Source organism: Pyxicephalus adspersus, chromosome 5 (genome assembly GCF_032062135.1).
Source record: "Pyxicephalus adspersus chromosome 5, UCB_Pads_2.0, whole genome shotgun sequence".
Classification (NCBI taxonomy): Eukaryota; Metazoa; Chordata; class Amphibia; order Anura; family Pyxicephalidae; genus Pyxicephalus; species Pyxicephalus adspersus.
The window spans coordinates 123,610,713-123,625,585 of NC_092862.1; the positions used below are offsets into that span (position 1 = coordinate 123,610,713).

General features: G+C 40.8%; 1 protein-coding gene across 1 annotated transcript in view; it reads left to right on the forward strand.

Moving 5' to 3' along the window:
• Window positions 1-5,208: 5,208 nt before the first annotated feature.
• Window positions 5,209-14,873, forward strand: part of ZMYND11 (zinc finger MYND-type containing 11) — a 37,877-nt gene continuing 28,212 nt past the window's right edge. Inside the window, exons 1-2 of the mRNA XM_072412614.1 lie at window positions 5,209-5,313; window positions 14,645-14,701. The gene's annotated coding sequence lies outside the window, so the exon portion shown is untranslated. The remainder of the gene's footprint in view (window positions 5,314-14,644; window positions 14,702-14,873) is intronic.

Below are 14,873 nucleotides of genomic sequence, written 5' to 3' on the forward strand. Positions count from 1 at the left end.
TGATAAACCTTTTTCACAAGATTACTTCTTGCAGAGTCAAGAAGGTGTAAGACTGTTATGTCTATCCAGAATTTACCTCAAAGCCATAAGGCTGCTTCTAACTAGGAAATCAGTCAGAATAATTTTTCATTCTTTTGCATTGCTATTCTGTACTTACGAAAAAGTTAGTTTGTTTACAAGTCATGTAGATCCTATGGCTTAAAAAATGGACTTTCTAGATATGTTTAGACTTGCTTTTGATAAAATGTGTCTGGTAAAGGCTCCTACTTTGCACAGCTAGGCTTCCAGGATCATTTTCAAGCCAAAAAAGCTTGTTTTTGCAAAAGCCTATACAGGCTTTTATAGGCATTTGCAAGTCTATGGAGACGTTTGGATGGCCAAACTACCCTGGAAGCTACATGGAGCCTCTGAACAAACAAACAACAAACGAACCTATTCACTTTCATTTAAACTATTTTTACAAGGCTTTTGTAAGCCTTTGCAGGCCGTAAAAATGCTTACAAAAGTCTAAAAAAGGAGCTCTGAATATGCCCTAAGTGTATGACTGAGATCACCTCATTAGTTTTTACAATCTTGTTCCAAAAAAATTAAAGCCAGAAAGTCAAAATGGCATCATAACCTTCTTAGGTTCATGTATGTATAATGCAATTGTTTATTTCTCCTGTTGAAAATGCTAGCTGCCTTGATGAATGTTGGACTTAAAAGTGTACCTAAACTAAGAAATTTCACTTCTCATAAAAGGGTAGACAACCCTTTTATGCAAGTTATACAAGTTTTTTTCCAACCTACATCACCCGAATTCGCGCCTGGGTCAAGTGACGTAGGAAGAAGAACTCAGAAGATATGGTGGTGCTGGCTCGGAGATGGATACCGGGACGACGAGGGACCTGATGGAAGACACCTCTGGACTGATCGACTACTCTGAGGGATTGAAGGTAAGTTTAAATTTTTGTTTTGGGCATTTTTCAGTTTACTTCTTCTTTAAAGCAGAATCTGAAAAGCTCACAAAGATAACAACAACATATTCACTGGCTTCCAGAGGAATCTATTCATGTGTACCCTGACGGCCACATGACTGAATTCTTGTAAACAAAGCTTGAGCAACAGCATATACTGCAGAATGATTAGCTCTGTTACTGCTTCCTTCTCATCATAACTCCTTGCATTCGATCTGTGAACTACAACTGCAAAACAGCAGTGTTAAAGAAGTAAGGAAAGGGAAAAGCTGCAGCTGGAGCCAGCACAGAAAGGAGTTCAACACTGCCAGAAGTGTTGGTTTTGTAATAAAAAGTACGGCAAAAAATATATTGTTACGAATAAACAAGATAAACATGAGTGCCTTTCAGCTGCTAAATTGAGATTAGATTCTGGTGACGGGGTTTCTAGAGTTTAGTACTGTTGAACTTAAAGCACACCCTGCTTTCAATTTGATGCTCCAGACCCCTGATCCTGCAAGCTATCACCAACCAGAAAATCCAGATAGTTTTCAAAAAGTTAATGGAATTAAAATTTGTTTTTCTATTCATTCCTATGTACTTCCATGTTTCTGCCCAGAAGTCTATAGGAATTAATTGGATTGCAGAGCACATGAAAACACTAATGTCAGCAGTGATCAAAAAAAAACTCCCTGGATGAGGGCTAAAGGGGAATATAATACTAGAAGGGGAATGGGGACAGGTCAGTGCTCCGATACAACTACACTATAAAGAAATGTCTGTTCCTGTAAAGTATTAAACTAACCTCTCCTATGTAAATTCCTGGGATTGTTGAACATCTGGACTTAAGCAACATATACACGCCAAATAGTTGTCCGAGATGAATGGTCATGCTACTTTGTGGTGAATATCTGACTTGTATATTGGTCCCACTGTGGTGGATTAATGAATGACTTCATAGGCGTGCACAGCAGGGTGTCACTAGCTTGTCTCCCCCCTCCCCTTTCCATAGAAAAGAATGGTGCTCTCTGTACAGCTCTCACTCATTCATCTGTCACTGGACAATCACAAAGATCACTACCAATGACAATCATCAGACATTCTTCAGACACCCCTAGGAATCTTTAGTGGTTCCTTCGGCCAATTTCCACAACATTTCTGTATCCTCCAATGCCATTGGCAGCAGAAACCACTGATTGCTCCAGGGGACACTGTTTCAGACGATACTTCAGCTGAAGATTTCTCAACAAAAGAATGTTTGCAGAAGGAGAAATAAAATGTTTTTATTGTTTTACAACTTTACATCACTTGAATGATCTAAATTAATTTTATAACAAGCATGCAAACACCCAAGCCTTTATGGCTCATTCAAACCATGTGTTGAGCAGTGTTATTCATTCCATTGTTTTGAATAGGCCCAGTTTACAAAAGCTTGCTGTGCTGGTATCCGCTTGGTAAAATTGAGCCATGCCGCATTTAACAGGTTAAAGCAGAACTAAACCAGTGAATACTTACTGATCCCCATTCAATCGCAGGATTCTACCATCTTCCTTCTTTGCTTCCTAAAGATCATCTTCTGTCATCTTGACTGACTTTTACAGTAATACTTAAAGCGGAACTAAACTAAAAACAAAAAAATGATCCCGCAGGTCACTCGGTCGTGCTGGTCTTTCCCATGATCCAGTTCCCCATTGTCTCGGAATTCCTCTGTCCTGGTGCAGAGGAAGCGCCGGGCGCCCCCATCTTCAGTCTTTTTTTTTATCTTCTTTCTTCGTCAATCAATCTTACATTGCGCAGGTGCGAGATCGGGTGACGTAACATATGAAGGGGGCAAAAAGGGAGCACATCTCACTGCGCATGCTTGGGATCAGCATCTTTTTACGCTAGGAGAAAAAAGTCCAAGATCTCGGGCATACGCATAGGGAGCAGCCAGAGCCTCCCAGGATGTGTGATGTAGGAATCCCGGGAGGCTCTGCACTCCCATTAAGTCTAAAGGGGCAGTGCTGAACCTTTTGTTTTTGCATTTAAAAAAAAAACCCTTTCAGTTGCGGCAGTAGAGATTGAATTGATGGTTAGCCACCCTTTTAGATAATGTAAAAATAACGTCAGGGGATTATTCCTGATCACTTCCAATGACAGAGAGAAGGATTGCTGTACAAGCAGTCCTGTTCTGTTCTATGGAGGGGAGGAAGAATGAGTAGCACCCAGCTATGCTCCATAAAGGGTATCGAATGCTCAACAGTTTTACTTTACATATTAGGGTAGACAACCCTTCTATTTACAGGTAGTCCCCAGGTTACATACGAGATAGGGACTGTAGGTTTGTTCTTAAGTTGAATTTGTATGTAGGTCAGAACAGGTACATTACTTTAATAAATGCAGTTAGGACAGATGTTTGTCTCAACATTATTAGGCAGCGTGGTGTCAGTTACTGTAAAAAATCCTCACTGTGAGTTATTCACAAAGCAAAAAAAAAATCTTTATGGAGCCTAGACATTCATTAACTTCTGGAGCAAGCTGTGCTTTGATATGCAAAAAGAAACAAATGCAGAGTTTGTGTTGGTCATTAAAGACTTACAAGAGGCTGCAGAAGAGCTCAGCTCATAAGATAACCCACAAGCTGTGTTTAGCAAAAGATTTATTCTGCAAGTTATGAAATCTCTTTCCTCCTAGGGGAAAGAGATGCCAATCTGACACATGCGCAGTGAAATCGGCTCTTTTTTCCCCCTTGACAGCGGCTACGTCACCCGATCTCTTGACGAAGAAAGAAGACAGAAAGAGAGCAGCGAGGATGGCGGCGCCCGGCGCTTCCTCCGCCCTGGGACAATAAGGAATCACAGGACAACGTGGGACTGGATCATGGAAAGGACAAGCACCATCGAGGGACCTGTGGATTAAAGGCGTGTCATTTTTTTGTTTTTAGTTTAATAATGAACAGTGGTCGCTCCTGATTGGTTATTCATCGAACCACCATAGTAGATTGATGAACAATATTGGAAGACCTCTGTACACAAGTCACAACCCATCTTCTTGGGTTATTATCTTATATACGGTATGTAGCTTTATATTAAAGAAGCTAAAGACCTCAAACCCTAAAAAGAAACTGATGAAGCAGAAAATGTAAATAATTTCAGACGTTTATTTTAGAACAGCAATGAAGAACCTGCCTGTGCGCATTTCTTTTTTTTTTTTTTTTTATTTCTAGTTCTGCTTTAAGGATCCATTTATCTTATTGTATAATGGTGTTACATGCACTGGTGGTATGAAGTGTCTTTGTGTAAAGTACAGCAATGCACCTTATAAATACATGCAAGCTGTAATATTAAAGAGGAACTAAACTCAAAACTGCCAAAAAAAAGAAAAAAAATACACGTACCTTTAATCCCGCAGGGCTGTCCGATCCATCCGGGGGGTGTCCTACATCGGGTCCTGCGTCATCCTGGCTCCAAGCGCCGCTATCTTCTTTTCTTCCAGGTTCTTCATCATACATTACTCGACCCAGGTGCGGGATCGGGTGACGTAGGATGAAAAAAAAAAAAACTTGCCGATCACATAGCTCAAGCGATCAACAAATTTTTCTATTTGTGCGAAATGTCTCCTTCTGCGCATGCACAAGAAGCTCAGCAATGAACAGGAGCAGCCTAGAGCCTCCCGGGATGCATGACGTAGGTATCCCAGGAGGTTCTGCACTCCCTTTCATTCTTTATCGCCTAGGCGATCAAAAATTAGGGGGCGATGCTGCACCTTTTTTTTTTTAAAAAAAGGGTGTTGCACCAAAAAAAAAAAAAAAATGATTTTTTTTCCATACATACAAGGGTTATCTACCTTTTTTTGCAAAAATTAGTTTGGGTACTCTTTAATATGCCTTGCTGTGCATTTCAGGACATTTATTTGGCATGCAGGGTTGCAATTTAAAGAGGAAGAAAAAAAAGTATGTTATCTCTTGCTGTAAATAATAATAAAAATGAAGTATTAAAATAAAGTTTAATGTAATGCCAGCTCTAATGTAGCAGGTCATGCCAGCACACGGGGCTGCAGACACACAGGGGACCAGACAGACACTTCCGGTAGAACTATAAGTGTCACCATGCCTTATGCAAGATAAGTCCTAGCAGCCCCACACCCACAGCTACCGGCTTCAGCCGCTGCACCCTCTTTGCCCTCTCTCCGCCTCACACCGACATGGCGGCAGAGGCCGGACACCCCTGCACATAACCCGGCCTCGTCAGTCTCCCGCTTCTGGGCATGCGCATGACGCGCCGTCTTACGTCGTCGATCCCGCAAACAGAGATCACCCAATGAGTGTGCGCGGAAAGGAAGACATTGAGCGCTGCCATTGGTGGGACTCAGCGGCCAGTCATCATCCGATCCTGCCCAGGTAAGTGAGCGGACCGGCGCTGCGTCGCTGAGGCCCCGTTTCCTCCCCCTTCACCCCCCCGGCCGGGTATGTCCTCCCGAACCCAATATGGTGGGGTTGGCCTGTGTGGGGCTGGCAGACACCCGCCTGTGGTGACGCCCCGTAGAGTTGCCATGGACAGGCGATGGCATCTTGCTGTGTTTGCCCCCTGTGTATGAGGCAGGTGCTGCCACTTCATGGGGGAGGCCCGGGGGTATTATCACCTCACACAGGGCACCCCTATGTGCTGCTAGGGCAATGTTACCTTAGGCCTGGGAACCCCCTCAGTCAGGGTTATTGCAGTCTGTGTCCCCATAAAAGAGATTTCCCCTTACTTCCTGTCTGTGTCAGGGGTGTCAGACAGCACAGGAGGACAGACAGCTGTCAGACCTGACACCAATACGTCTCCTCCACTATTGTCAATGTTGTCACTGGGGTGATCATTCTTCTAATGCTGACTTTTCTTCCAATGTCAACTAAGAGTGTAGTTATTTGGGCTGCTTCTCACTTTGGAGAGATTTCCACTCACTTCCTGTTGTATCTATAAAACAGGAAGTGGAGGAAATTCTCCCCAATCCAACATATGACACAGTCCTGTGCTGTATGTTTGGCCTAAACTTTTCTCTTGAATTGTGTATCTTGTGTTATGGTTGTATTGCTGTATCCCCATTGGGGAGATTCTTCCTTTCTATTTCTGCTTCTGATCTTTGCCACTGAGACAGAATGTGGAGGAAATTCTTTGCTTGTTATCCTGAAAAGTTAGGAGAAATCTACCCCTATTTCATGGATGGATGGAGGAGGCTCCTTGCTAAGGGAGACTTACTTTAACTTCCTGCTGAGTCTCCTGGACAGGAAGTGAATGGAAGTTTACCCAGTGATACACAAACTGCAAACCTGGCACTAACTTACTATACCAAAACTTAAAAGGAGAAGAACCTTCACTCTCTTCACTTTATTCTTCTGTGTGATATAACTTTGTAGTTGGATGTTGATTGTAAATAATGTTGTTTATCTGTATATAAAGGGGAGGGTGATGCTGATTGTGTCCTCATATTCTATAGAAAAGTCATAGAAGGCAGTGTGTTGTATTGTCTCAGTATGTAGGGGTGCTGTGCTGTATTTTGTATTGCAGTGATTACAATTTGGGAAAATAGGGGGTGCGTTGTTCCGCTGCTTCCTCACAACATACTCTTCTGCTGGCCATGGTGGATTTGACCATTCCGGAAAATACATAAACAGTATACAGACCAGTTTTCAGTGATATCAACATGAGCTCCATGGAACCCCAGGGTTCCTTCAGAGGTTGCTAGAGGTTCCTTGAGCACTTTGTGACTCTCGGGACACCAGTAATCTGTAAGGGTGACATTCTTCCCACTGGCCAGCAATATGAGACATTCAGAGCACATAGTGAATGCAATGTGAGCTGTGAATATAGAAAATATAGAAGGGGATCCCCAAGACTTTAAGCTATTTCCAGGGTTCCCCCATGTTATAAAGCTTGGGAAAGGCAGCAGTAGAGTGTTGTATTAAAGAGGACATTAACTCAAAAATACATAAAATAAAAATAAATCCACTTACCTTTAATCCGGCAGTGTAGTCAGTCAGTCCGGGGGTCTCTTCCATCATCCCATCATCCGTTTCCAAACCGGTGCGCCGGGCACCGCCATCTTTGCTTCTTCTTCCTACGTCGCCTGACTCAGGCGCGGGGTCGGGTGACGTAGGTTGGAAAAAAAACTTGCTGATCTCACTGCGCATGTGAAAAGGCTCCTTCTGCGCATGTCCGAGATGCTCAGGAATGCACAAAAGGAGCACCCAAGAGCCTCCCGGGATACCTTACGTAGGTATCCCAGGAGGCTTAGCGTTCCCATTCATTCTTGATGGCCTAGGCGTTCGAGAATTAGGGGTCAGTGCTGCATTTTTTCTTCTTTTTTTTTTTTTTTTAATGGAGTCTTAGTTAATAGGAACAGATAAATGTTTGATTTCTGCACTCTATACAAATGATAGATTTTGGTTTGTTTACACCAGGGGTGTCAGTGTCCCGCAATATATTTAGGAATCCTAAATATGAACTGCAGCTAGCCCGCCGCTGAAATTAAAATTGAAATAGTGCTGCTACTACAATTCCCGGTATCACTCTCATCTATAGACCAGCGGGCTCTCTGCCTATGCGTGGCCCCGCATTGGACTGTTTTATAGACACAAATATTTCCGGGAATTTTAGTAGCGGCGCTACTTCAATAAAGAGGGAGTTCCAGCGGCGGGCCACTCATAAGATTTAGCTCTTCATTGGCCACGTCTGGCATTTCCAGCTCTCGTCCTCAGCTGTACTTTTCCTTGCTACTCCAAGGCATGGACTTGACTGGTTGGATTTTCATTGAAGAATACTATTGTTATTGTTGTTTGCCTGTGCAAAAAGCTTACCATTGAAATTTAACGCAAACAGAGAAAGAGGCATAAGATTTTTTTTCTTAAATAAAGTTAAAAAAAAAATTATGCCTCTTTCTCTATTATAAGCTTGTTTCAGATTGAATGTGAAGCAAAACCTCTTTGTTTCCATATGAAAAGGTTTTATATCTAATGAGAAGGAAAAAATGTCCTCAATCTTTTCAATAAATTTCAAGGTTGTCCCGTGACTTTTTTCTAAGTTTTTAATTTTGGTCCTTTGTGTATTTGAGTTTGACACCCCTGGCTTACACATTTTCTGTTAGTCATTGTACGTCTTTTTGGTCATCTTACAATCTTTATATATTTTCTGCAGTAATAATAAGCAATTAATATACCCAGCCTGGAAGCTGGGAAGCAGCACTTTATTTCCTTTATGGTAAGGAAGTGGTACTTATTTAGCAAAGGGGAAAAAATTGGGCCTGTACCTAAATGACCGGTTCATTGTAAATAACCTGGGGCCTCTATAATGTTTGGGTCTTTACCTCCAGCATTTTACTTGGCTAAAGAATCGTCTGCAAATTTTAGTGAGATATTCAGAACTGGCTGAAATCGTTTTCTACAGTGTCCTTTATTACCAATAATATTTTTATTAAACAGGATTTATATAGCTCCAACATATTGTGCAGAGCTGTACATTAAAAAGGGGTTGCAAATAACAGACTAATACAGACAGTGACGGAGAAGGAGGAGAAGACTCTGCCCCGAAGAGCTTACAATCTAAGAGGTGGGGGAACTATCACACAATAGGCGGGGAGATACATCGTGGTGGGAAGTAGTGAAGGTTTTAGGAGACAGAAGAAGATGGGTAGGCAAATTTGAAAAGATGGGCTTTGAGTGCTCTTTTAAATCAGCAGAAAGTAGGAGCAAGCCGGATAGAATGGGGAAGACCATTCCAGAGAGTCAGGGCAGCTCTAGAAAAGTCTTGGAGCCATGCGTGTGATGAGGTTATGAGTGAGGAAGTCAGTAGTTCATTGGAGGAGGAGAGGCTAGGGGAGAATTTTTCTATCAGGTCAGATAGCTAAAGTGGTACAAGAACTGTGGAAGCAAAGCCCAGGAGCTTGAATTTGATTCTAAGGTGAACTACACAGAGATGCAGTGCAAGAGGAGCGATGGGAAGGATAGATGAGTCTGGCTGCAGCATTCATAATGATTGTGGAATACCAGAGTCCTTTGTAATGTTTGGAACAAAGACACATTTATCTTTGATGCTCTTCGATGTCAAATTTTTAATCAAACAATTTTGATGTGATGATTAAAGTGCTTGACTTTTAATTTCACGTTATTTGTATACAGCTCATTTTTGCCATGAAATGACAACACTATTTATACATTGCCCTCTTATTTCGAGGCACCATAATATTTGGCACAATTGGCTTCACTGGTATTTGTGATTACTCCGATGTGTTTCATTGTATTCTGCACTTTACTAATGTCTGAATTGCTTGATTTAAAATTTGACCTGAGAGGGGTAAACAAAAGATAAATATTTCTGTCCCGAACAATTTAGAAATGAACAATTTCAACCAGTACTGAATAGACTGAAACTTATTCTTTTCCCAAGTTAGTAAAATATAAAAGGTAGAGATTTGCAGATAACGTGCAGCCCACAATACAGCATTAGGTATCAGGAGTTCTGTGCTGACCCAAAGCAGATTTACTGATTTCATCTTCGCTCAAGCATGTTTTTTATTTTTTTGATGCTTAAGTCTTGTGGCTGTTGATGATGCAAAGCTGCGCCACTCCAAAATTGGGATCCAGTCTTGGGAACATGGAAGCAGTATATATGGCGCTGCTTCTGTACTTGCTTCAAGAAACCATATTTTCCCATGGTAGCAAGGCGAATTCAAGCTCTGTTGATCCATTTCTTCTGTACATTGACAATGCCCTTCTTGTCTGCTAAGGCAACTTTCTTGGTCAGGGGGATTACTTACATTTCATGATTTGCATTTTATGACAGCCCAGATTTCAGGTAGTGTCCGTATGCAGTATCTTTTCTTTTCAGTGTTTGTCCATAGCGGTTGACAATCACAGCTGTTTGCTCGAATAAGTTCTGCTTGACTGGCAGATTCTGCAGACACCATCTGAGATTGCACTCAAACCACTCTCTATAAAACTCTATAAAACCAAGGGCTAAAGGCTGTCGTCTGGATCAACCGCATTGGCTGCATATGTAAGGCTTATTCTACACGGACAATTTCGCCAACTTTACCTGAAGCTTTAAAATGTTTGAAATTCCCATGCATTCCATAGGGGTAATCTACAACAGGATGTTTCCTTGAGGCACGTTTATGAGCGTTATAGATAACACGCTTCTTGCAACGTTTAAAAAATTAAAATGCAGAAAAACGCAGCATAGACGTTTTAAAGCTTACCTTTTAATAAAAATGCATATAAACGTGGTAGGAACATTGTGTTTTTAAAAACGTCTGTGTAGACCCAGCCTAAAGTAATAAATAACCTAAAACTGATGTCTGCAGCAGAATATTGTTGTGACCCTTCACTTTCTTATGTCAGAAACTGCGCAGTTGTTTCTTGGAGGAGAATAGTGGACATCGTAAAATTTCCGGTCACACAGCTGTAGAAAACCTAAACCAGCAATGATATTTATGGGGTGTGTAACAGGCTGAATTAAGCAGCATTTCTGTTTCACAGGTTATCGATTTTGTTTTTTTGTGCTTTCTGATTTGCTGTTGTAGACAAAATTCAGTACGCCCTATGATTTAATACGCAAGCAGCCTTACAATGTAACCTCACACGTGTGACTGAGAATTTTCAGTCTCACGATTCGAGTGGCCCTTCCAGTCTTCACGTCAATGTTGTAGACTTGTGCAGAATACACCACAGTTACATTCTCTGCCTCTAGACAAAACAGACTGCTACAAGTATGCCCCAAAAAACTTAACAAAAATATCAGACTAATGGGCCATTCTGACAGTCGAAGCTTTGAAAGCTGTACCTTAATCCCCACTACTCACATTCTTGTTGGCCCAGGACTATGAAGGTGTCTTGCTGGTCATTAAAGGGGAGATTAGGCAGTAAAATGTGACTGGCTCAATGTACAGACCCTCCTTCTAGTATGTTGCTGGCCAGGGGATTACAAGAGGCTGACATTAGGACAGGTTTAGAGATTTATGCTAGATTATTAATAATATTACACAGAATTTATTTAGCGTCCACATAATACACAGCACTGTACAAAGTCCATAGTCATATCACTAGCTGTTGCTATGGTCCCTACCATAGTCATATGTCATTATTACAGTCTAAGGACAATTTTTGGGGGAAGCCAATTAACCTAAATGCATAGTTTTGGAATGTGGAAGGAAATACAGGAAGAACCTACAAACTTCATGCAGATAGTGTCCTGTCCAGTATTCAAACCATTTAAAGAAAAACTGACCCGTTTTATGCTTACCTGTCCCAGTTTAGTTACGGGAGCTCCCATCTTCCTTTTCTTCCTTGTCTCCATCTTCATCCTTTTTGACTGACCTAGGTGCCACAGGGCAAACCGCCATGTGCCAGGTAAGCCAGGCTTCCTACACTAAGCTGTGCTGTAAAGTGAATTTTGCTAGAAGCGTATGGTGATCATGCAGGTTAGGGCTGCTTATTGCAAGAGTACATCCAATCACAGATTTTTATTTATTTTCTCTCTCCTTGCTGGGACTTTACTAGGATGCAATTTAGGGGTAAAAGTTCACAAACAGACCTATTGACAGTAATGCAAAATATAATACAGCTGCATTTTATATGATTTAATATAAAAATGCAAAGAACTCTGATATGAAAACAATCATTACTTGTGTTATGAACTCAGAGGATCACATTGCAATAAAATCCTGTGGCTGCATATTTGGGGGGGCTGATCATATATAGTTTGTAATAGCACTAATTAGGCTAAACTTTTAATAGACATTGCAGGGTCTAATCTTGTTACGTTCTGGGGTAATGGAGTCTCTCCCCAATTCTGGATTTTATTGCGACAATTTCTTATACACACAGCCTACTAAATATTGGCCATATGGAGGTGTTAAACTGCCCAGGTGCTTTACATACCACAGCATTTTAGAAATGAAAGTTCTGAAAATTTTTAGGAGAAATTACTTTCATCTGTGTGCCTTTGTTTGACAAAGAACTGTCAGTCCGTGAGGTTGCAGACACTACAGACTGGTAAATGAGAACCAGTAAATATTGTGTTTACACCTTCTAACACATTGGGGAAATAAAGTTATTTGATTTTACTAGCGCACAAAGATCTCATCGGTTGGATTCACCTTAATGAAAAGTTATGTAATCTGATAACTGTGTGCAACTAATACACTATAGGAGATGGTATTTGGGAAAAATACTTTCGGAAGCAGATTGACTTTTCTGAATTCTATCGTTTATTCAAAGATTTTATAGGCATTTGCTGCAATGCTCCCTTTCCAGTCTCAACTCTCTAGCAGTTAAGGTTTTATTTTGTTTTTTTTTTTTTTTTATGAAAAGGGGGGGCTGTCTTATTTGATGGCCCTGCCTTATCATCGGGGAAACACGGTACCATCTGCATGGGCCTAGCTTTACTAATTCATAGTGCAAAATAATTTGATGCTTGCAAATGCTTTTTATAGTTCCTTATATAAAATACAAAGCATTGTTTTACTGCAACAAATAATTTTTGTTGCTGTTATAGTTTTGTAGTTTGAACATGTCCTAGTATTTCTGCATGTCCTGTCATTCTGTAGGCTTCTCCCCACACACAAATCAGTGAGTTGTTGGCTTGTCTTGCACAGGAGGCCTTCACTGCGGCTCCTGTTACATCAGCTGACAACAGAAGTCCCTTGTTATGGAGTCCAGCTACTATTCACCATGTCAAATGTAAAGGCAAAAATCAGGCGGATGTACAAAACTTACAGGACTGCACTACCACATGATTCAAACCTAAAATCAATGGGGAAAACACTGCATACACTACAGTATGTGAGATATGATTACACATTTCATAATGGATGTATTGTAAAAGTAGAACCTAAACTTTTTTTATCTCTATTTTTGTATAGAATGTGAAATACTTAAAAAATCCTGTCAGGAAACTTAAAATGTGTCCACCAGGTCAAATGACAACCATTTACAAGGAATTTATACACAGCGTTTCCTGTTCTTTTGCGTTAGATGGAGCAATCATCCTAATTTGACACAGATGGCAAAAATACCCCAACCAGGGCGCTATGCATTTTCAACTAAATCCATATATGCATTTACTGCAGCTTTTACCTACTCCTTCAGTGTTAAGATTGACACATTGGGCCTGATTTATTAAAGCTCTCCTAGGCCAGAGAGGATACACTTTCACCAGTGAACCTGGGTGATCCAGCAAACCTGGCTTGGATCTGATCCAGGATTGAAAACATTTGCTAACAAATAGCAAATGACTTTTAAGAAATCCATTCCATGTTTACTGGATCACTCAGCTTCACTGAAGTGAATCTTCTCCAGCCTTGGAGGGCTTTAATAAATCAGGCCCATTGATTCCAGGCACTTCTTTGCTGAGTGGGATGGTTGGTCTTCTGTAATCATCTGATGAATTTCATTGTTAATAGAGAATTGATGCAAAAAACAAAGTGTTTTATCATTCATTATTTAGACTCTGGCAAAGCCTTGGTCCCCCCTTTGGAACGAAATCCTTCTTTCTACCTAAACTAAAGCTCCTCTTTTAAAGATTGTGGCTAAGGCAGGTCAATATTGCAGAAGGAGACAGATGGAGGTTGGAGAGTTGTTTGTGCTTGACACCAAGGATGTGGGTTGAATGAGGTTGGGCATCACTACTTCAGTGAGTCTGTGAGGGGGCAGTGCCAGAAAGGTGGTTGGTATTGCAGCAAAAGATATACACTTGTTTTATACCTCACATATTCTGGCCAAACCCCAACCTCTCTGCATGTTGATGTTTTGTTCAGGTTCTTTTACTGATCTTATAATAGCTTTATGTAGTCAGGATTATAGCAGATTAGAGCAGATCTCATTTGTCAAGAGTAAAGGTTAAAGAGGATCTGTCATAGAATGGAGAGAAATGAGGAAAAATGCGTCTGTTTTAGGCCAACTAAGAGTGATTTTTACAGTCTTGCAGTTAAAAAATCCTATATGTAAAAACAATATCCTTTACTTGCCTGCAAATTATGGAGAAATGTCATGTGCTGCCAACTCCTGTGAGGGAAATTGGATGACGGTGTGTTATTGCCAGAGGGGAGCTCAACTCCTGCTTATTACTATGGAGCTCTTCTCAGGCCAGAGGCCATCCTTTGGTATTGTAGTGCAGCAATCAGGATGGTGGTAAGTGCCTGGATTGTAAGCTCTTCGGGGAAGGGTCCTCTCCTCCTGTGTCACTGTCTGTATCCGTCTGTCATTTGCAGCCCCTATTTAATGTACAGCCCTGCGTAATATGTTGGCGCTATTAATGCTTAATAATAATATTAGGTGATGGCTTGGCACTCCTCTAACAAAGCAGGGTAAGCTATATTGATTTGTTTTAGATTGGGCAGAGTGGAAGCCCTTCATTGCTACCTATGCAAGACATAGAATCATAAAAAGTTTTGTGTGTATATGTGTGTGTATATAAATTATATTTATATGTTATTAAATTATATTATGGACCAACTTTGGAAGAAGTGCAGGGCCAAATTTGAACCCCTCAATGTTATGCTCTCTTGCTGCTTTTCTAGAACGTATGTGGTCATTGTGTGTTCTCAGCAGTGCATAACAAACCCCATATGTTGCTTTTTTAGTCATGTAGCTGTCTGGGGAATCAATCCCAGTTGCACATCTGTAATGGTGAAGATTATAATTTCTGTTCATCGTTGTTAGATTTTCATTTACACCAACTCTTCTTCATCCACAGGATCAGGTTTCTCCCTCTGATTGATTCCTCTGGCTCTGCATGAAATAGTAACAAAAGGTAATTGTCATTTTATTTGTTGATTAAACTTCATCCATTGCACATTCAAAGTTATTTTGTTTGCAGCCATTGCTTTTATATTTTACTCTTTTTGTCTTTATAGACAAACATACTAGACATACAAAAGATACAATTTGTTTTTAGGAGCAACCACTTATTGCAATCTTTGATT